The sequence below is a fragment of the Anabrus simplex genome, chromosome 2 (assembly GCF_040414725.1).
Source record: "Anabrus simplex isolate iqAnaSimp1 chromosome 2, ASM4041472v1, whole genome shotgun sequence".
NCBI lineage: Eukaryota > Metazoa > Arthropoda > Insecta > Orthoptera > Tettigoniidae > Anabrus > Anabrus simplex.
The window spans coordinates 1,119,346,334-1,119,365,650 of record NC_090266.1 but is presented as its reverse complement, the minus strand read 5'-3'; the positions used below and the strand labels follow the sequence as shown (position 1 = coordinate 1,119,365,650).

Genomic DNA, 19,317 nt, shown 5'->3' with positions numbered 1-19,317 from the left:
AGGCAAGAAAGAGGGAAGGAAGCGGCCGTGGCCTTATGTTAGGTAATATCCCGTCATTCGCCTGGAGGAGAAGTGGGAAACCACGGAAAACCACTTCCAGGATGGCTTAGGTGGGAATCGAACCCACCCCTACTCAGTTGACCTCCCGAGGCTGAGTGGACCCCGTTCCAGCGCTCATACCACTTTTCAAATTTCGTGGTAGAGCCGGGAATCGAACCCGGGCCTCCGGGGGTGGCAGCTAATCACGCTAACCACCTCCAGGCAAATGCCGGGATGGTTCCTAACTTAAGGCCACGGCCACTTCCTTCCCTCTTCCTTGCCTATCCCTTCCAATCTTCCCATCCCTGCACAAGGCCCCTGTTCAGCATAGCAGGTGAGGCCGCCTGGGCGAGGTACAGGTCATACTCCCCAGTTGTATCCCCCGACCAAGAGTCTGAAGCTCCAGGACACTGCCCTTGAGGCGGTAGAGGTGGGATCCCTCGCTAAGTCCGAGGGAAAAACCGAACCTGGAGGGTAAACAGATGATGATGATGATGATCGATGAACAACTTTTAGGAACGAAGCTGCACGTTAGGCCCCATGGTGTTGTAGTTAGCCCTCTGGAGTACGAAATCAGCGATCCAAGTTCAAAACTCGTGGGGGGCCTAGTATGTCATGTCAAGACATTACTAGTTTATTAATTATAAGAGGTTTTCTTCCATTGTTACATTATAAAAACATTGAGGTTTGTCGATTAAGAAAACGCCGTATTCGTCTGGTCCCATGGTGTAATGGTTAGCACTCTGGGCTTTGAATCCAGCGATCCGAGCTCAAATCTCGGTGGGACCTGCAATTTTATTTTCGAGGTATTACTGGTTTCATATTTCCCGGATGATTTCCTTCCATTCTCCATCTTATCGGTGTATTGATGAACATCTGGTAGGAACGAAGCTGCACGTTAGGGCCCATGTTGTTGTAGTTAGCCCTCTGGTGTACGAAATTGTAAGATGTTTTCTTCCATTGTCAAACATTATGAAACATTGACTGTTGTCGATTAAGAACCAGCTAATTCGTCTGGTCCCATGGTGTAATGGTTAGCACTCTGGACTTTGAATCCAGCGATCCGAGTTCAAATCTCGGTGGGACCTGCAATTTTATTTCCGAGGTATTACTGTTTTCATATTTCGCGGATGATTTCCTTCCATTCTCAAACTTATCGGAGTATTGATGAACAACTGGTAGGAACGAAGTTGCACGTTAGGCCCCATGGTGTTGTAGTTAGCCCTCTGGAGTAAGAAATCAGCGAACCTAGTTCATAACTCAGTGGGACCAGGAACTTTAATTTCCCTTTAATAGAAAAATCTTAATTCTCGGATGACTATCTACAAATCTCGAACATTATCGGGCCACTGACGAACATCTATTACGAACTACGCTGTTCATTAGGTCTCATGGTGTAATGGTAAGCACTCTGGACTCCGAATCTGGCGATCCGATTTCATAACTCGCGGGGGGCCTAGTATGTCATGTCAAAACATTACTAGTTTATTAATTGTAAGATGTTTTCTTCCATTGTCAAACATTATAAAATCATTGACTGTTGTTGATTAAGAAGCACCGAATTCGTCTGGTCCCAATGAGTAATGGTTTGCACTCTGGACTTTGAATCCAGCGATCCGAGTTCAATTCTCGGTGGGTCCTGCAACTTTATTTTCGAGGTATTACTGGTTTCATATTTTCCGGATGATCTCCTTCCATTCTCAAATTTATCGGTGTATTGATGAACAACTGGTAGGAACGAAGCTGCACGTTAGGCCCCATGGTGTTGTAGTTAGCCCTCTGAAGTACGAAATCAGCGATCCAACTTCAAAACTCGTGGGACCAGGAGTTTAATTTCCAGTTAATACAAAATTCTTAATTCTCGGATGATTATCTACAAATCTCAAACATTATCGGGCCACTGACGAACATCTATTACGAACTGCGCTGATCGTTAGGTCTCATGGTGTAATGGTTAGCACTCTGGACTCTGAATCCAGCGAGCCGAGTTCAAATCTCGGTGGGACCTGTTATTTTCATTTCAAGATATTTCTAGCTTATTAATTGTAGGGTGTTTTCCTTCAAATCTCAAACATTATCGAAACTGCGAGGAGCGTCGGGTAGAAACAGCGCAGTTTGTAAAGTCTCACGATGTAACGTTTTTAGCACTCCGGACTCTGAATACAACGTTCCGAGTTCAAATATCAGTGGGAACTGCAATGTTACTTTCGAGGTATTACTGGTTTTATATTTCTCGGATGTTTTCCTTCCATTCTCAAACATTAGCGGGACAATGAAGAACATCTAGTATGAACCGCGCTGCCGTTGAAGTCCCATGGTGTAATGGTTACCTCTCTGAACTCAGAATAGAGCGATTCGTGTTCAAATTTCTGTGCGACATGTTTTTTCACTTCTATATATTCTGCTTAACTCCGCCTCAATGGCAGTGTCCTGTGCGTCAGACTCGTTGACGGAGGATACAACTGGGGAAGTTGTCCAGTACTTCGTCTAGGCGGGCTCACCTGCAATGCTGAACAGAGGCCGTGTGGGGGGATGGGATTAAGGGTTGGACAGGGAAGTGGGAAGGAATCGGCCGTGGCCTTAAGTTAGGTACCATCCGGCATTTTCATGGAGGAGAATTGGGAATCCACAGAAAACCACTTGCAGGATGGCTTGGGTGGGAATCGCACCCACCTCTACTCAGTTGACCTCCCGAAGCTAAGTGGACCCCTTTCCACCCCTCGTAAAACTTTTTCAAACTTCGTGGCAGATGCGGCAATCGATCCCCGGCCTCTGTGGTGGCAGCTAATCACACTAACCAGTACACCACAAAGGCGGTCATCCAGTTATTACTAGTTTATTAAGTCTAGGACGTTTTCTTTCCCTTCTGAAACATTATCGAAACACCGACGAGCGTCGAGTAGACCAGCGCTGTTTGTAATGTCCCATGGTGTACTGGTTTTAGCACTCTGGATAAGATCTGCCACTCGCTAAATGAGGCTATAAGGTTATTATTCTTATTCTTATTATTAATTCTTTCATTTTTTTTTCCTTAATCTGTTTACCCTCCAGGATCGGTTTTTCCATCGGACTCAGCGGTGGCGTGCCAGATGGGAGCGTGCCGCATGGGACCCCTGCCACTAGCGACCGCCTAATCTGTAACCGTGCCGGATGCGACCGGCGTTGGCAAGCAAATTGTCATTTGAAAAGCTTTGTCATCACCCAAGATAAGGTAAGCTAAATCAGAGTCAGAAAAAGTTAGAAAAATAGCCAAAAATTCAGAACACTGCTTACGGGGTAGGGAATGAAATTTTCTTTGTTCTATTCAACTACTAAACCGCAAACTATGCACAACATTAATGTACACTGAATTACTTATCGGGAAATACAACATATACAGCTCGTTAAGGAGAACAATTCGAACGATTGCATGAAAGGCTCACAGATAATAACGAATGAGTACATTTCTTACGAAATTTCGAGGTATTAAGCTACAGGTTTAATATTTCTCGGATGATATCCTTCCATTCTCAAAAATTATCAGAACACAGACCAGCGTCTAGTAGGACCAGCGTAATTCGTAAGGTCACATGTTGTAATGGTTAGCACGCTTTACTCCGAAAGCAGCGATCCTTTTTCAAATCTCCGTGGGACCTAAAATTGCCATTTCAATATATTACTAGTTTATTAATTGTAGGATGTTTCCTTTGCATTGTGAAACATTATCGAAGAACTTTGAGTGTCGACTAGGAACTGCCGTAATCATCAGGTCCCGTGGTGTACTGGTTAGCACTCTGGACTCCGAATCTGGCGATCCGATTTCAAACCTCGCGGGGAGCCTAGTATGTCATGTCAAAACATTACAATTTTATTAATTGTAAGATGTTTTCTTCCATTGTCAAACATCATAAAAACATTGACGATTGTCGATTAAGAAACGCGTTATCCGTCTGGTCTCATGGTGTAATGGTTAGCACTCTGGGCTTTGAATCCAGCGATCCAAGTTCAAATCTCGGTGGGCCCTTCAATTATATTTTCGAGGTATTACTGGTTTCATATTTCCCGGATGATTTCCTTCCTTTCTCAAACTTATAGGAGTATTGATGAACATCTGGTAGGAACGAAGCTGCACGTTAGGCCCCATGGTGTTGCAGTTAGCACTCTGGACTACGAAATTGTAAGTTGTTTTCTTCCATTGTCAAACATTATAAAATCATTGACTGTTGTCGATTAAGAGCAGCTAGTTCGTCTGGTCCCATGGTGTAATGGTTAGCACTCTGGACTTTGAATCCAGCGATCCGAGTTCAATTCTCGGTGGGACCTGCAATTTTACTTCCGAGGTATTACTGGTTTCATATTTCCCGGATTATTTCCTTCCATTCTCAAATTTATCGGAGTATTGATGAACAACTTGTAGGAACGAAGCTGCACGTTAGGCCCCATGGTGTTGTAGTTAGCCCTCTGGAGTAAGAAATCAGCGAACCTAGTTCATAACTCAGTGGGACCAGGAACTTTAATTTCCCTTTAATACAAAAATCTTAATTCTCGGATGATTATCTACAAATCTCGAACATTATCGGGCCACTGACGAACATCTATTACGAACTACGCTGTTCATAAGGTCTCATGGTGTAATGGTTAGCACTCTGGACTCTGAATCCAGCGATACGAGTTCAGATCTCGGTGGGACCTGTAATTTTCATTTCAAGATATTTCTAGCTTATTAATTGTAGGGTGTTTTCTTTCCAATCTCAAACATTATCGAAACTCCGAGGAGCGTCGTGTAGACCAGCGCTGTTTTTAATGTCCCATGGTGTAATGGTAAGCACTCTGGACTATGAATCTGGCGATCCGATTTCATAACTCGCGTGGGGCCTAGTATGTCATGTCAAAACATTACTAGTTTATCAATTGTAAGATGTCTTCTTCCATTGTCAAACATTATAAAAACATTGAGGGTTGTCGATTAAGAACCGCCTTCTACGTTTGGTCCCATGGTGTAATGGTTAGCACTTTGGGCGTTGAATCCAGCGATCCGAGTTCAAATCTCGGTGGGAACTGCAATTATAATTTCGAGGAAGTACTGGTTTCATATTTCCCGGATGAATTCCTTCCATTCTCAAACTTATCGGTGTATTGATGAACATCTGGTAGGAACGAAGCTGCACGTTAGGCCCCATGGTGTTGCAGTTAGCACTCTGGAGTACGAAATTGTAAGATATTTTCTTCCATTGTCAAACATTATGAAATCATTGACTGCTGTCGATTAAGCAGCATGCATTTCGCCTGGTCCCATGGTGTAATGGTTTGCACTCTGGACTTTGAATCCAGCGATCCGAGTTCAAGTCTCGGTGGGACCTGTAATTTTCATTTCAAGATATTTCTAGCTTATTAATTGTAGGGTGTTTTCTTTCCATTCTCAAACATTTTCGAAACTCCGAGGAGCGTCGAGTAGACCAGCGCTGTTTTATAATGTCCCATGGTGTAATGGTAAGCACTCTGGACTCCGAATGTGGCGATCCGATTTCATAACTCGCGTGGGGCCTAGTATGTCATGTCAAAACATTACTAGTTTATTAATTGTAAGATGTCTTCTTCCATTGTCAAACATTATAAAAACATTGAGGGTTGTCGATTAAGAAACGCCTTTTCCGTCTGGTCCCATGGTGTAATGGTTAGCACTCTGCGCTTTGAATCCAGCGATCCGAGATCAAATCTCGGTGGGACCTTCAATTATATTTTCGAGGTATAACTGGTTTCATATTTCCCGGATGATTTCTTTCCATTCTTATCTTATCGGTGTATTGATGAACATCTGGTAGGAACGAAGCTGCACGTTAGGCCCCATGGTGTTGCAGTTAGCCCTCTGGAGTACGAAATTGTAAGATGTTTTCTTCCATTGTCAAACATTATAAAATCATTGACTGTTGTCGATTAAGATACAGCTAGTTCGTCTGGTCCCATGGTGTAATGGTTAGCACTCTGGACTTTGAATCCAGCGATCCGAGTTCAAATCTCGGTGGGACCTGTAATTTTACTTTCGAGGTATTACTGGTTTCATATTTCCCGGATTATTTCCTTCCATGCTCAAATTTATCGGAGTATCGATGAACAACTTTTAGGAACGAAGCTGCACGTTAGGCCCCATGGTGTTGTAGTTAGCCCTCTGGAGTACGAAATCAGCGATCCAAGTTCAAAACTCGTGGGGGGCCTAGTATGTCATGTCAAGACATTACTAGTTTATTAATTATAAGAGGTTTTCTTCCATAGTTACATTATAAAAACATTGAGGGTTGTCGATTAAGAAAACGCCGTATTCGTCTGGTCCCATGGTGTAATGGTTAGCACTCTGGGCTTTGAATCCAGCGATCCGAGCTCAAATCTCGGTGGGACCTGCAATTTTATTTTCGAGGTATTACTGGTTTCGTATTTCCCGGATGATTTCCTTCCATTCTCGATCTTATCGGTGTATAGATGAACATCTGGTAGGAACGAAGCTGCACGTTAGGCCCCATGGTGTTGTAGTTAGCCCTCTGGTGTACGAAATTGTAAGATGTTTTCTTCCATTGTCAAACATTATGAAAACATTGACTGTTGTCGATTAAGAACCAGCTAGTTCGTCTGGTCCCATGGTGTAATGGTTAGCGCTCTGGACTTTGAATCCAGCGATCCGAGTTCAAATCTCGGTGGGACCTGCCATTTTATTTCCGAGGTATTACTGGTTTCATATTTCGCGGATGATTTCCTTCCATTCTCAAACTTATCGGAGTATTGATGAACAACTGGTATGAACGAAGCTGCACGTTAGGCCCCATGGTGTTGTAGTTAGCCCTCTGGAGTAAGAAATCAGCGAACCTAGTTCATAACTCAGTGGGACCAGGAACTTTAATTTCCCTTTAATACAAAAATCTTAATTCTCGGATGACTATCTACAAATCTCGAACATTATCGGGCCACTGACGAACATCTATTACGAACTACACTGTTCATTAGGTCTCATGGTGTAATGGTAAGCACTCTGGACTCCGAATCTGGCGATCCGATTTCATAACTCGCGGGGGGCCTAATAGGTCATGTCAAAACATTACTAGTTTATAAATTGTAAGATGTCTTCTTCCATTGTCAAACATTATAAAAACATTGAGGGTTGTCGATTAAGAAACGCCTTATCCGTCTGGTCCCATGGTGTAATGGTTAGCACTCTGGACTCTGAATCCAGCGATCCGAGTTCGAATCTCGGTGGGACCTGTAATCTTCATCTCAAGATATTTCTAGCTTATTAATTGTAGGGTGTTTTCTTTCCATTCTCAAACATTATCGAAACTGCGAGGAGCGTCGAGTAGAAACAGCGCAGTTTGTAAAGTCTCACGATGTAACGTTTTTAGCACTCCGGACTCTGAATCCAACGTTCCGAGTTCAAATATCAGTGGGAACTGCAATGTTACTTTCGAGGTATTACTGGTTTTATATTTCTCGGATGTTTTCCTTCCATTCTCAAACATTAGCGGGACACTGAAGAACATCTAGTATGAACCGCGCTGCCGTTGAAGTCCCATGGTGTAATGGTTATCTCTCTGAACTCTGAATAGAGCGGTTCGTGTTCAAATTTCTGTGCGACATGTTTTTTTCACTTCTATATATTCTGCTTAACTCCGCCTCAATGGCAGTGTCCTGTGCGTCAGACTCGTTGACGGAGGATACAACTGGGGAAGTTGTCCAGTACTTCGTCTAGGCGGGCTCACCTGCAATGCTGAACAGAAGCCGTGTGGGGGGATGGGATTAAGGGTTGGACAGGGAAGTGGGAAGGAATCGGCCGTGGCCTTAAGTTAGGTACCATCCGGCATTTTCATGGAGGAGAATTGGGAATCCACAGAAAACCACTTGCAGGATGGCTTGGGTGGGAATCGCACCCACCTCTACTCACTTGACCTCCCGAAGCTAAGTGGACCCCTTTCCACCCCTCGTAAAACTTTTTCAAACTTCGTGGCAGATGCGGCAATCGATCCCCGGCCTCTGTGGTGGCAGCTAATCACACTAACCAGTACACCACAAAGGCGGTCATCCAGTTATTACTAGTTTATTAAGTCTAGGACGTTTTCTTTACCTTCTGAAACATTATCGAAACACCGACGAGCGTCGAGTAGACCAGCGCTGTTTGTAATGTCCCATGGTGTACTGGTTTTAGCACTCTGGATAAGATCTGCCACTCGCTAAATGAGGCTATAGGGTTATTATTTTTATTCTTATTATTAATTCTTTCATTCTTTTTTCCTTAATCTTTTTACCCTCCAGGATCAGTTTTTCCATCGGACTCAGCGGTGGCGTGCCAGATGGGAGCGTGCCGCATGCGACCCGTCCCACTAGCGACCGCCTAATCTGTAACCGTGCCGGATGCGACCGGCGTTGGCAAGCAAATTGTCATTTGATAAGCTTTGTCATCAACCAAGATAAGGTAAGCTAAATCAGAGTCAGAAAAAGTTAGAAAATAGCCAAAAATTCAGAACACTGCATACGGGGTAGGGAATGAAATTTTCTTTGTTCTATTCAACTACTAAACCGCAAACTATGCACAACATTAATGTACACTGAATAACTTATCGGGAAATACAACATATACAGCTCGTTAAGGAGAACAATTCGAACGATTGCATGAAAGGCTCACAGATAATAACGAATGAGTACATTTCTTACGAAATTTCGAGGTATTAAGCTACAGGTTTAATATTTCTCGGATGATATCCTTCCATTCTCAAAAATTATCAGAACACAGACCAGCGTCTAGTAGGACCAGCGTAATTCGTAAGGTCACATGTTGTAATGGTTAGCACGCTTTACTCCGAATGCAGCGATCCTTTTTCAAATCTCCGTGGGACCTAAAATTGCCATTTCAATATATTACTAGTTTATTAATTGTAGGATGTTTCCTTTGCATTGTGAAACATTATCGAAGAACTTTGAGTGTCGACTAGGAACTGCCGTAATCATCAGGTCCCGTGGTGTACTGGTTAGCACTCTGGACTCCGAATCTGGCGATCCGATTTCAAACCTCGAGGGGGGCCTAGTATGTCATGTCAAAACATTACAATTTTATTAATTGTAAGATGTTTTCTTCCATTGTCAAACATCATAAAAACATTGACGATTGTCGATTAAGAAACGCGTTATCCGTCTGGTCTCATGATATAATGGTTAGCACTCTGGGCTTTGTATCCAGCGATCCAAGTTCAAATCTCGGTGGGACCTTCAATTATATTTTCGAGGTATTACTGGTTTCATATTTCCCGGATGATTTCCGTCCATTCTCAAACTTATAGGAGTATTGATGAACATCTGGTAGGAACGAAGCTGCACGTTAGGCCCCATGGTGTTGCAGTTAGCATTCTGGACTACGAAATTCTAAGATGTTTTCTTCCATTGTCAAACATTATAAAATCATTGACTGTTGTCGATTAAGAAACTGCTAGTTCGTCTGGTCCCATGGTGTAATGGTTAGCACTCTGGACTTTGAATCCAGCGATACGAGTTCAAATCTCGGTGGGACCTGCGATTTTACTTTCGACGAAGTACTGGTTTCATATTTCCCGGATGAATTCCTTCCATTCTCAAACTTATCGTTGTATTGATGAACATGTGGTAGGAACGAAGCTGCACGTTAGGCCCCATGGTGTTGCAGTTAGCACTCTGGAGTACGAAATTGTAAGATATTTTCTTCCATTGTCAAACATTATGAAATCATTGACTGCTGTCGATTAAGCAGCATGCAGTTCGCCTGGTCGCATGGTGTAATGGTTAGCACTCTGGACTTTGAATCCAGCGACCCGAGTTCAAGTCTCGGTGGGACCTGTAATTTTCATTTCAAGATATTTCTAGCTTATTAATTGTAGGGTGTTTTATTTCCATTCTCAAACATTATCGAAACTCCGAGGAGCGTCGAGTAGAACAGCGCTGTTTCATAATGTCCCATGGTGTAATGGTAAGCACTCTGGACTCCGAATCTGGCGATCCGATTTCATAACTCGCGTGGGGCCTAGTATGTCATGTCAAAACATTACTAGTTTATTAATTGTAAGATGTCTTCTTCCATTGTCAAACATTATAAAAGCATTGACGGTTGTCGATTAAGAAACGCCTTATCCGTCTGGTCCCATGGTGTAATGGTTAGCACGCTGGGCTTTGAATCCAGCGATCCGAGATCAAATCTCGGTGGGACCTTCAATTATATTTTCGAGGTATAACTGGTTTCATATTTCCCGGATGATTTCTTTCCATTCTTATCTTATCGGTGTATTGATGAACATCTGGTAGGAACGAAGCTGCACGTTAGGCCCCATGGTGTTGTAGTTAGCCCTCTGGAGTACGAAATTGTAAGATGTTTTCTTCAATTGTCAAACATTATAAGATCATTGACTGTTATCGATTAAGCAGCACGCCGTTCGCCTGGTCCCATGGTGTAATGGTTAGCACTCTGGACTTTGAATCCAGCGATTCGAGTTCAAATCTCGGTGGGACCTGCAATTTTACTTTCGAGGTATTACTGGTTTCATATTTCCCGGATTATTTCCTTCCATTCTCAAATTTATCGGAGTATCGATGAACAACTTTTAGGAACGAAGCTGCACGTTAGGCCCCATGGTGTTGTAGTTAGCCCTCTGGAGTACGAAATCAGCGATCCAAGTTCGAAACTCGTGGGGGGCCTAGTATGTCATGTCAAGACATTACTAGTTTATTAATTATAAGAGGTTTTCTTCCATTGTTACATTATAAAAACATTGAGGTTTGTCGATTAAGAAAACGCCGTATTCGTCTGGTCCCATGGTGTAATGGTTAGCACTCTGGACTTTGAATCCAGCGATCCGAGTTCAAATCTCGGTGGGACCTGCAAATTTATTTCCGAGGTATTACTGTTTTCATATTTCGCGGATGATTTCCTTCCATTCTCAAACTTATCGGAGTATTGATGAACAACTGGTAGGAACGAAGCTGCACGTTAGGCCCCATGGTGTTGTAGTTAGCCCTCTGGAGTAAGAAATCAGCGAACCTAGTTCATAACTCAGTGGGACCAGGAACTTTAATTTCCCTTTAATAGAAAAATCTTAATTCTCGGATGACTATCTACAAATCTCGAACATTATCGGGCCACTGACGAACATCTATTACGAACTACGCTGTTCATTAGGTCTCATGGTGTAATGGTAAGCACTCTGGACTCCGAATCTGGCGATCCGATTTCATAACTCGCGGGGGGCCTAGTATGTCATGTCAAAACATTACTAGTTTATTAATTGTAAGATGTCTTCTTCCATTGTCAAACATTATAAAAACATTGAGGGTTGTCGATTAAGATACGCCTTATACGTTTGGTCCCATGGTGTAATGGTTAGCACTTTGGGCGTTGAATCCAGCGATCCGAGTTCAAATCTCGGTGAGAACTGCAATAATTTCGAGGAAGTACTGGTTTCATATTTCCCGGATGAATTCCTTCCATTCTCAAACTTATCGGTGTATTGATGAACATCTGGTAGGAACGAAGCTGCACGTTAGGCCCCATGGTGTTGCAGTTAGCACTCTGGAGTACGAAATTGTAAGATATTTTCTTCCATTGTCAAACATTATGAAATCATTGACTGCTGTCGATTAAGCAGCATGCATTTCGCCTGGTCCCATGGTGTAATGGTTAGCACTCTGGACTTTGAATCCAGCGATCCGAGTTCAAGTCTCGGTGGGACCTGTAATTTTCATTTCAAGATATTTCTAGCTTATTAATTGTAATGTGTTTTCTTTCCATTCTCAAACATTATCGAAACTCCGAGGAGCGTCGAGTAGACCAGCGCTGTTTTATAATGTCCCATTTTGTAATGGTAAGCACTCTGGACTCCGAATCTGGCGATCCGATTTCATAACTCGCTTGGGGCCTAGTATGTCATGTCAAAACATTACTAGTTTATTAATTGTAAGATGTCTTCTTCCATTGTCAAACATTATAAAAACATTGAGGGTTGTCGATTAAGAAACGCTTTATCCGTCTGGTCCAATGGTGTAATGGTTAGCAGTCTGGGCTTTGAATCCAGCGATCCGAGATCAAATCTCGGTGGGACCTTCAATTATATTTTCGAGGTATAACTGGTTTCATATTTCCCGGATGAATTCCTTCCATTCTCAAACTTATCGGTGTATTGATGAACATCTGGTAGGAACGAAGCTGCACGTTAGGCCCCATGGTGTTGCAGTTAGCACTCTGGACTACGAAATTGTAAGATGTTTTCTTCCATTGTCAAACATTATAAAATCATTGACTGTTGTTGATTAAGAAGCTCCGAATTCGTCTGGTCCCAATGAGTAATGGTTTGCACTCTCGACTTTGAATCCAGCGATCCGAATTCAATTCTCGGTGGGTCCTGCAATTTTATTTTCGAGGTATTACTGGTTTCATATTTTCCGGATGATCTCCTTCCATTCTCAAATTTATCGGTGTATTGATGAACAACTGGTAGGAACGAAGCTGCACGTTAGGCCCCATGGTGTTGTAGTTAGCCCTCTGAAGTACGAAATCAGCGATCCAACTTCAAAACTCGTGGGAACAGGAGTTTAATTTCCAGTTAATACAAAATTCTTAATTCATCATCATCATCATCATCATCATCTGTTTACCCTCCAGGTTCGGTTTTTCCCTCGGACGTTGCGAGGGATCCCACCTCTACCGCCTCAAGGGCAGTGTCCTGGAGCTTCAGACTCTTGGGCGGGGATACAACTGGGGAGTATGACCAGTACCTCGCCCAGGCGGCCTCACCTGCAATGCTGAACAGGGGCCTTGTGGAGGGATTGGAAGATTGGAAGGGATAGGCAAGGAAGAGGGAAGGAAGCGGCCGTGGCCTTAAGTTAGGTACCATCCCGGCATTCGCCTGGAGGAGAAGTGGGAAACCACGGAAAACCACTTCCAGGATGGCTGAGGTGGGAATCGAACCCACCTCTACTCAGTTGACCTCCCGAGGCTGAGTGGACCCCGTTCCGGCCCTCGTACCACTTTTCAAATTGCGTGGTAGAGCCGGGAATCGAACCCGGACCTCCGGGGGTGGCAGCTAATCACGCTAACCACTACACCACAGAGGCGGACCAAAATTCTTAATTCTCGGATGATTATCTACAAATCTCCAACATTATCGGGCCACTGACGAACATCTATTACGAACTGCGCTGATCGATAGGTCTCATGGTGTAATGGTTAGCACTCTGGACTCTGAATCCAGCGATCCGAGTTCAAATCTCGGTGGGACCTGTTATTTTCATTTCAAGATATTTCTAGCTTATTAATTGTAGGGTATTTTCCTTCCATTCTCAAACATTATCGAAACTCCGAGGAGCGTCGAGTAGAAACAGCGCAGTTTGTAATGTCCCATAGTGTAATGGTAAGCACTCTGGACTCCGAATCTGGCGATCCGATTTCATAACTCGCGGGGGGCCTAGTAGGTCATGTCAAAACATTACTAGTTTATAAATTGTAAGATGTCTTCTTCCATTGTCAAACATTATAAAAACATTGAGGGTTGTCGATTAAGAAACGCCTTATCCGTCTGGTCCCATGGTGTAATGGTTAGCACTCTGGACTTTGAATCCAGCGATCCGAGTTCGAATCTCGGTGGGACCTGTAATTTTCATCTCAAGATATTTCTAGCTTATTAATTGTAGGGTGTTTTCTTTCCATTCTCAAACATTATCGAAACTGCGAGGAGCGTCGAGTAGAAACAGCGCAGTTTGTAAAGTCTCACGATGTAACGTTTTTAGCACTCCGGACTCTGAATACAACGTTCCGAGTTCAAATATCAGTGGGAACTGCAATGTTACTTTCGAGGTATTACTGGTTTTATATTTCTCGGATGTTTTCCTTCCATTCTCAAACATTAGCGGGACAATGAAGAACATCTAGTATGAACCGCGCTGCCGTTGAAGTCCCATGGTGTAATGGTTATCTCTCTGAACTCAGAATAGAGCGATTCGTGTTCAAATTTCTGTGCGACATGTTTTTTCACTTCTATATATTCTGCTTAACTCCGCCTCAATGGCAGTGTCCTGTGCGTCAGACTCGTTGACGGAGGATACAACTGGGGAAGTTGTCCAGTACTTCGTCTAGGCGGGCTCACCTGCAATGCTGAACAGAGGCCGTGTGGGGGGATGGGATTAAGGGTTGGTCAGGGAAGTGGGAAGGAATCGGCCGTGGCCTTAAGTTAGGTACCATCCGGCATTTTCATGGAGGAGAATTGGGAATCCACAGAAAACCACTTGCAGGATGGCTTGGGTGGGAATCGCACCCACCTCTACTCAGTTGACCTCCCGAAGCTAAGTAGACCCCTTTCCACCCCTCGTAAAACTTTTTCAAACTTCGTGGCAGATGCGGCAATCGATCCCCGGCCTCTGTGGTGGCAGCTAATCACACTAACCAGTACACCACAAAGGCGGTCATCCAGTTATTACTAGTTTATTAAGTCTAGGACGTTTACTTTCCCTTCTGAAACATTATCGAAACACCGACGAGCGTCGAGTAGACCAGCGCTGTTTGTAATGTCCCATGGTGTACTGGTTTTAGCACTCTGGATAAGATCTGCCACTCGCTAAATGAGGCTATAAGGTTATTATTCTTATTCTTATTATTAATTCTTTCATTTTTTTTTCCTTAATCTGTTTACCCTCCAGGATCGGTTTTTCCATCGGACTCAGCGGTGGCGTGCCAGATGGGAGCGTGCCGCATGCGACCCCTGCCACTAGCGACCGCCTAATCTGTAACCGTGCCGGATGCGACCGGCGTTGGCAAGCAAATTATCATTTGATAAGCTTTGTCATCACCCAAGATAAGGTAAGCTAAATCAGAGTCAGAAAAAGTTAGAAAAATAGCCAAAAATTCAGAACACTCCTTACGGGGTAGGGAATGAAATTTTCTTTGTTCTATTCAACTACTAAACCGCAAACTATGCACAACATTAATGTACACCGAATTACTTATCGGGAAATACAACATATACAGCTCGTTAAGGAGAACAATTCGAACGATTGCATGAAAGGCTCACAGATAATAACGAATGAGTACATTTCTTACGAAATTTCGAGGTATTAAGCTACAGGTTTAATATTTCTCGGATGATATCCTTCCATTCTCAAAAATTATCAGAACACAGACCAGCGTCTAGTAGGACCAGCGTAATTCGTAAGGTCACATGTTGTAATGGTTAGCACGCTTTACTCCGAAAGCAGCGATCCTTTTTCAAATCTCCGTGGGACCTAAAATTGCCATTTCAATATATTACTAGTTTATTAATTGTAGGATGTTTCCTTTGCATTGTGAAACATTATCGAAGAACTTTGAGTGTCGACTAGGAACTGCCGTAATCATCAGGTCCTGTGGTGTACTGGTTAGCACTCTGGACTCCGAATCTGGCGATCCGATTTCAAACCTCGCGGGGGGCCTAGTATGTCATGTCAAAACATTACAATTTTATTAATTGTAAGATGTTTTCTTCCATTGTCAAACATCATAAAAACATTGACGATTGTCGATTAAGAAACGCGTTATCCGTCTGGTCTCATGGTGTAATGGTTAGCACTCTGGGCTTTGAATCCAGCTATCCAAGTTCAAATCTCGGTGGGCCCTTCAATTATATTTTCGAGGTATTACTGGTTTCATATTTCCCGGATGATTTCCTTCCATTTTCAAACTTATAGGAGTATTGATGAACATCTGGCAGGAACGAAGCTGCACGTTAGGCCCCATGGTGTTGCAGTTAGCACTCTGGACTACGAAATTGTAAGTTGTTTTCTTCCATTGTCAAACATTATAAAATCATTGACTGTTGTCGATTAAGAGCAGCTAGTTCGTCTGGTCCCATGGTGTAATGGTTAGCACTCTGGACTTTGAATCCAGCGATCCGAGTTCAAATCTCGGTGGGACCTGCAATTTTACTTCCGAGGTATTACTGGTTTCATATTTCCCGGATTATTTCCTTCCATTCTCAAATTTATCGGAGTATTGATGAACAACTTGTAGGAACGAAGCTGCACGTTAGGCCCCATGGTGTTGTAGTTAGCCCTCTGGAGTAAGAAATCAGCGAACCTAGTTCATAACTCAGTGGGACCAGGAACTTTAATTTCCCTTTAATACAAAAATCTTAATTCTCGGATGATTATCTACAAATCTCGAACATTATCGGGCCACTGACGAACATCTATTACGAACTACGCTGTTCATAAGGTCTGATGGTGTAATGGTTAGCACTCTGGACTCTGAATCCAGCGATAAGAGTTCAGATCTCGGTGGGACCTGTAACTTTCATTTCAAGATATTTCTAGCTTATTAATTGTAGGGTGTTTTCTTTCCAATCTCAAACATTATCGAAACTCCGAGGAGCGTCGAGTAGACCAGCGCTGTTTTTAATGTCCCATGGTGTAATGGTAAGCACTCTGGACTATGAATCTGGCGATCCGATTTCATAACTCGCGTGGGGCCTAGTATGTCATGTCAAAACATTACTAGTTTATCAATTGTAAGATGTCTTCTTCCATTGTCAAACATTATAAAAACATTGAGGGTTGTCGATTAAGAACCGCCTTGTACGTTTGGTCCCATGGTGTAATGGTTAGCACTTTGGGCGTTGAATCCAGCGATCCGAGTTCAAATCTCGGTGGGAACTGCAATTATAATTTCGAGGAAGTACTGGTTTCATATTTCCCGGATGAATTCCTTCCATTCTCAAACTTATCGGTGTATTGATGAACATCTGGTAGGAACGAAGCTGCACGTTAGGCCCCATGGTGTTGCAGTTAGCACTCTGGAGTACGAAATTGTAAGATATTTTCTTCCATTGTCAAACATTATGAAATCATTGACTGCTGTCGATTAAGCAGCATGCATTTCGCCTGGTCCCATGGTGTAATGGTTAGCACTCTGGACTTAGAATCCAGCGATCCGAGTTCAAGTCTCGGTGGGACCTGTAATTTTCATTTCAAGATATTTCTAGCTTATTAATTGTAGGGTGTTTTCTTTCCATTCTCAAACATTATCGAAACTCCGAGGAGCGTCGAGTAGACCAGCGCTGTTTTATAATGTCCCATGGTGTAATGGTAAGCACTCTGGACTCCGAATCTGGCGATCCGATTTCATAACTCGCGTGGGGCCTAGTATGTCATGTCAAAACATTACTAGTTTATTAATTGTAAGATGTCTTCTTCCATTGTCAAACATTATAAAAACATTGAGGGTTGTCGATTAAGAAACGCTTTATCCGTCTGGTCCAATGGTGTAATGGTTAGCACTCTGGGCTTTGAATCCAGCGATCCGAGATCAAATCTCGGTGGGACCTTCAATTATATTTTCGAGGTATAACTGGTTTCATATTTCCCGGATGATTTCTTTCCATTCTTATCTTATCGGTGTATTGATGAACATCTGGTAGAAACGAAGCTGCACGTTAGGCCCCATGGTGTTGCAGTTAGCACTCTGGAGTGCGAAATTGTAAGATATTTTCTTCCATTGTCAAACATTATGAAATCATTGACTGCTGTCGATTAAGCAGCATGCATTTCGCCTGGTCCCATGGTGTAATGGTTAGAACTCTGGACTTTGAATCCAGCGATCCGAGTTCAAGTCTCGGTGGGACCTTCAATTATATTTTCGAGGTATAACTGGTTTCATATTTCCCGGATGATTTCTTTCCATTCTTATCTTATCGGTGTATTGATGAACATCTGGTAGGAACGAAGCTGCACGTTAGGCCGCATGGTGTTGCAGTTAGCACCCTGGACTACGAAATTGTAAGATGTTTTCTTCCATTGTCAAACATTATAAAATCATTGACTGTTGTCGATTAAGAAACAGCGAGTACGTCTGGTCCCATGGTGTAATGGTTAGCACTCTGGACTTTGAATCCAGCGATCCGAGTTCAAATCTCGGTGGGACCTGCAATTTTACTTTCGAGGTATTACTGGTTTCATATTTCCCGGATTATTTCCTTCCATTCTCAAATTTATCGGAGTATCGATGAACAACTTTTAGGAACGAAGCTGCACGTTAGGCCCCATGGTGTTGTAGTTAGCCCTCTGGAGTACGAAATCAGCGATCCAAGTTCAAAACTCGTGGGGGGCCTAGTATGTCATGTCAAGACATTACTAGTTTATTAATTATAGGAGGTTTTCTTCCATAGTTACATTATAAAAACATTGAGGTTTGTCGATTAAGAAAACGCCGTATTCGTCTGGTCCCATGGTGTAATGGTTAGCACTCTGGGCTTTGAATCCAGCGATCCGAGCTCAAATCTCGGTGGGACCTGCAATTTTATTTTCGAGGTATTACTGGTTTCATATTTCCCGGATGATTTCCTTCCATTCTCCATCTTATCGGTGTATTGATGAACATCTGGTAGGAACGAAGCTGCACGTTAGGCCCCATGGTGTTGTAGTTAGCCCTCTGTAGTAAGAAATCAGCGAACCTAGTTCATAACTCAGTGGGACCAGGAACTTTAATTTCCCTTTAATACAAAAATCTTAATTCTCGGATGACTATCTACAAATCTCGAACATTATCGGGCCACTGACGAACATCTATTACGAACTACGCTGTTCATTAGGTCTCATGGTGTAATGGTAAGCACTCTGGACTCCGAATCTGGCGATCCGATTTCATAACTCGCGGGGGGCCTAGTAGGTCATGTCAAAACTTTACTAGTTTATAAATTGTAAGATGTCTTCTTCCATTGTCAAACATTATAAAAACATTGAGGGTTGTCGATTAAGAAACGCCTTATCCGTCTGGTCCCATGGTGTAATGGTTAGCACTCTGGACTCTGAACCCAGCGATCCGAGTTCGAATCTCGGTGGGACCTGTAATTTTCATCTCAAGATATTTCTAGCTTATTAATTGTAGGGTGTTTTCTTTCCATTCTCAAACATTATCGAAACTGCGAGGAGCGTCGAGTAGAAACAGCGCAGTTTGTAAAGTCTCACGATGTAACGTTTTTAGCACTCCGGACTCTGAATCCAACGTTCCGAGTTCAAATATCAGTGGGAACTGCAATGTTACTTTCGAGGTATTACTGGTTTTATATTTCTCGGATGTTTTCCTTCCATTCTCAAACATTAGCGGGACACTGAAGAACATCTAGTATGAACCGCGCTGCCGTTGAAGTCCCATGGTGTAATGGTTATCTCTCTGAACTCTGAATAGAGCGGTTCGTGTTCGAATTTCTGTGCGACATGTTTTTTTCACTTCTATATATTCTGCTTAACTCCGCCTCAATGGCAGTGTCCTGTGCGTCAGACTCG

The 19,317-nt window shown here is 43.0% G+C and overlaps 23 non-coding genes across 23 annotated transcripts; all 23 read left to right on the top strand.

Annotated features, from left to right (window-relative positions):
• The first annotated feature begins 756 nt into the window (after positions 1-756).
• Positions 757-828, top strand: TRNAQ-UUG (transfer RNA glutamine (anticodon UUG)). The gene has a single exon. It is a non-coding gene; the product is annotated as a tRNA-Gln (tRNA).
• A 227-nt stretch (positions 829-1,055) lies between these two features.
• Positions 1,056-1,127, top strand: TRNAQ-UUG (transfer RNA glutamine (anticodon UUG)). The gene has a single exon. It is a non-coding gene; the product is annotated as a tRNA-Gln (tRNA).
• Positions 1,128-1,975: 848 nt separating this feature from the next.
• Positions 1,976-2,047, top strand: TRNAQ-CUG (transfer RNA glutamine (anticodon CUG)). Its single transcript has one exon. It is a non-coding gene; the product is annotated as a tRNA-Gln (tRNA).
• A 2,222-nt stretch (positions 2,048-4,269) lies between these two features.
• On the top strand, positions 4,270-4,341 carry TRNAQ-UUG (transfer RNA glutamine (anticodon UUG)). Its single transcript has one exon. It is a non-coding gene; the product is annotated as a tRNA-Gln (tRNA).
• Positions 4,342-5,306: 965 nt separating this feature from the next.
• Positions 5,307-5,378, top strand: TRNAQ-UUG (transfer RNA glutamine (anticodon UUG)). The gene has a single exon. It is a non-coding gene; the product is annotated as a tRNA-Gln (tRNA).
• A 596-nt stretch (positions 5,379-5,974) lies between these two features.
• TRNAQ-UUG (transfer RNA glutamine (anticodon UUG)) lies at positions 5,975-6,046 on the top strand. Its single transcript has one exon. It is a non-coding gene; the product is annotated as a tRNA-Gln (tRNA).
• A 295-nt stretch (positions 6,047-6,341) lies between these two features.
• Positions 6,342-6,413, top strand: TRNAQ-UUG (transfer RNA glutamine (anticodon CUG)). Its single transcript has one exon. It is a non-coding gene; the product is annotated as a tRNA-Gln (tRNA).
• Positions 6,414-6,641: 228 nt separating this feature from the next.
• Positions 6,642-6,713, top strand: TRNAQ-UUG (transfer RNA glutamine (anticodon UUG)). Its single transcript has one exon. It is a non-coding gene; the product is annotated as a tRNA-Gln (tRNA).
• A 481-nt stretch (positions 6,714-7,194) lies between these two features.
• TRNAQ-CUG (transfer RNA glutamine (anticodon CUG)) lies at positions 7,195-7,266 on the top strand. The gene has a single exon. It is a non-coding gene; the product is annotated as a tRNA-Gln (tRNA).
• A 2,223-nt stretch (positions 7,267-9,489) lies between these two features.
• On the top strand, positions 9,490-9,561 carry TRNAQ-UUG (transfer RNA glutamine (anticodon UUG)). Its single transcript has one exon. It is a non-coding gene; the product is annotated as a tRNA-Gln (tRNA).
• A 228-nt stretch (positions 9,562-9,789) lies between these two features.
• Positions 9,790-9,861, top strand: TRNAQ-UUG (transfer RNA glutamine (anticodon UUG)). Its single transcript has one exon. It is a non-coding gene; the product is annotated as a tRNA-Gln (tRNA).
• A 297-nt stretch (positions 9,862-10,158) lies between these two features.
• Positions 10,159-10,230, top strand: TRNAQ-UUG (transfer RNA glutamine (anticodon UUG)). Its single transcript has one exon. It is a non-coding gene; the product is annotated as a tRNA-Gln (tRNA).
• A 227-nt stretch (positions 10,231-10,457) lies between these two features.
• TRNAQ-UUG (transfer RNA glutamine (anticodon UUG)) lies at positions 10,458-10,529 on the top strand. Its single transcript has one exon. It is a non-coding gene; the product is annotated as a tRNA-Gln (tRNA).
• Positions 10,530-10,824: 295 nt separating this feature from the next.
• TRNAQ-UUG (transfer RNA glutamine (anticodon UUG)) lies at positions 10,825-10,896 on the top strand. The gene has a single exon. It is a non-coding gene; the product is annotated as a tRNA-Gln (tRNA).
• A 778-nt stretch (positions 10,897-11,674) lies between these two features.
• Positions 11,675-11,746, top strand: TRNAQ-UUG (transfer RNA glutamine (anticodon CUG)). The gene has a single exon. It is a non-coding gene; the product is annotated as a tRNA-Gln (tRNA).
• A 1,473-nt stretch (positions 11,747-13,219) lies between these two features.
• Positions 13,220-13,291, top strand: TRNAQ-CUG (transfer RNA glutamine (anticodon CUG)). Its single transcript has one exon. It is a non-coding gene; the product is annotated as a tRNA-Gln (tRNA).
• A 297-nt stretch (positions 13,292-13,588) lies between these two features.
• On the top strand, positions 13,589-13,660 carry TRNAQ-UUG (transfer RNA glutamine (anticodon UUG)). The gene has a single exon. It is a non-coding gene; the product is annotated as a tRNA-Gln (tRNA).
• Positions 13,661-15,882: 2,222 nt separating this feature from the next.
• On the top strand, positions 15,883-15,954 carry TRNAQ-UUG (transfer RNA glutamine (anticodon UUG)). The gene has a single exon. It is a non-coding gene; the product is annotated as a tRNA-Gln (tRNA).
• A 965-nt stretch (positions 15,955-16,919) lies between these two features.
• Positions 16,920-16,991, top strand: TRNAL-UAG (transfer RNA leucine (anticodon UAG)). Its single transcript has one exon. It is a non-coding gene; the product is annotated as a tRNA-Leu (tRNA).
• A 596-nt stretch (positions 16,992-17,587) lies between these two features.
• TRNAQ-UUG (transfer RNA glutamine (anticodon UUG)) lies at positions 17,588-17,659 on the top strand. The gene has a single exon. It is a non-coding gene; the product is annotated as a tRNA-Gln (tRNA).
• Positions 17,660-17,886: 227 nt separating this feature from the next.
• Positions 17,887-17,958, top strand: TRNAQ-UUG (transfer RNA glutamine (anticodon UUG)). Its single transcript has one exon. It is a non-coding gene; the product is annotated as a tRNA-Gln (tRNA).
• A 295-nt stretch (positions 17,959-18,253) lies between these two features.
• On the top strand, positions 18,254-18,325 carry TRNAQ-UUG (transfer RNA glutamine (anticodon UUG)). The gene has a single exon. It is a non-coding gene; the product is annotated as a tRNA-Gln (tRNA).
• A 481-nt stretch (positions 18,326-18,806) lies between these two features.
• On the top strand, positions 18,807-18,878 carry TRNAQ-CUG (transfer RNA glutamine (anticodon UUG)). Its single transcript has one exon. It is a non-coding gene; the product is annotated as a tRNA-Gln (tRNA).
• The last annotated feature ends 439 nt before the right edge of the window (positions 18,879-19,317 follow it).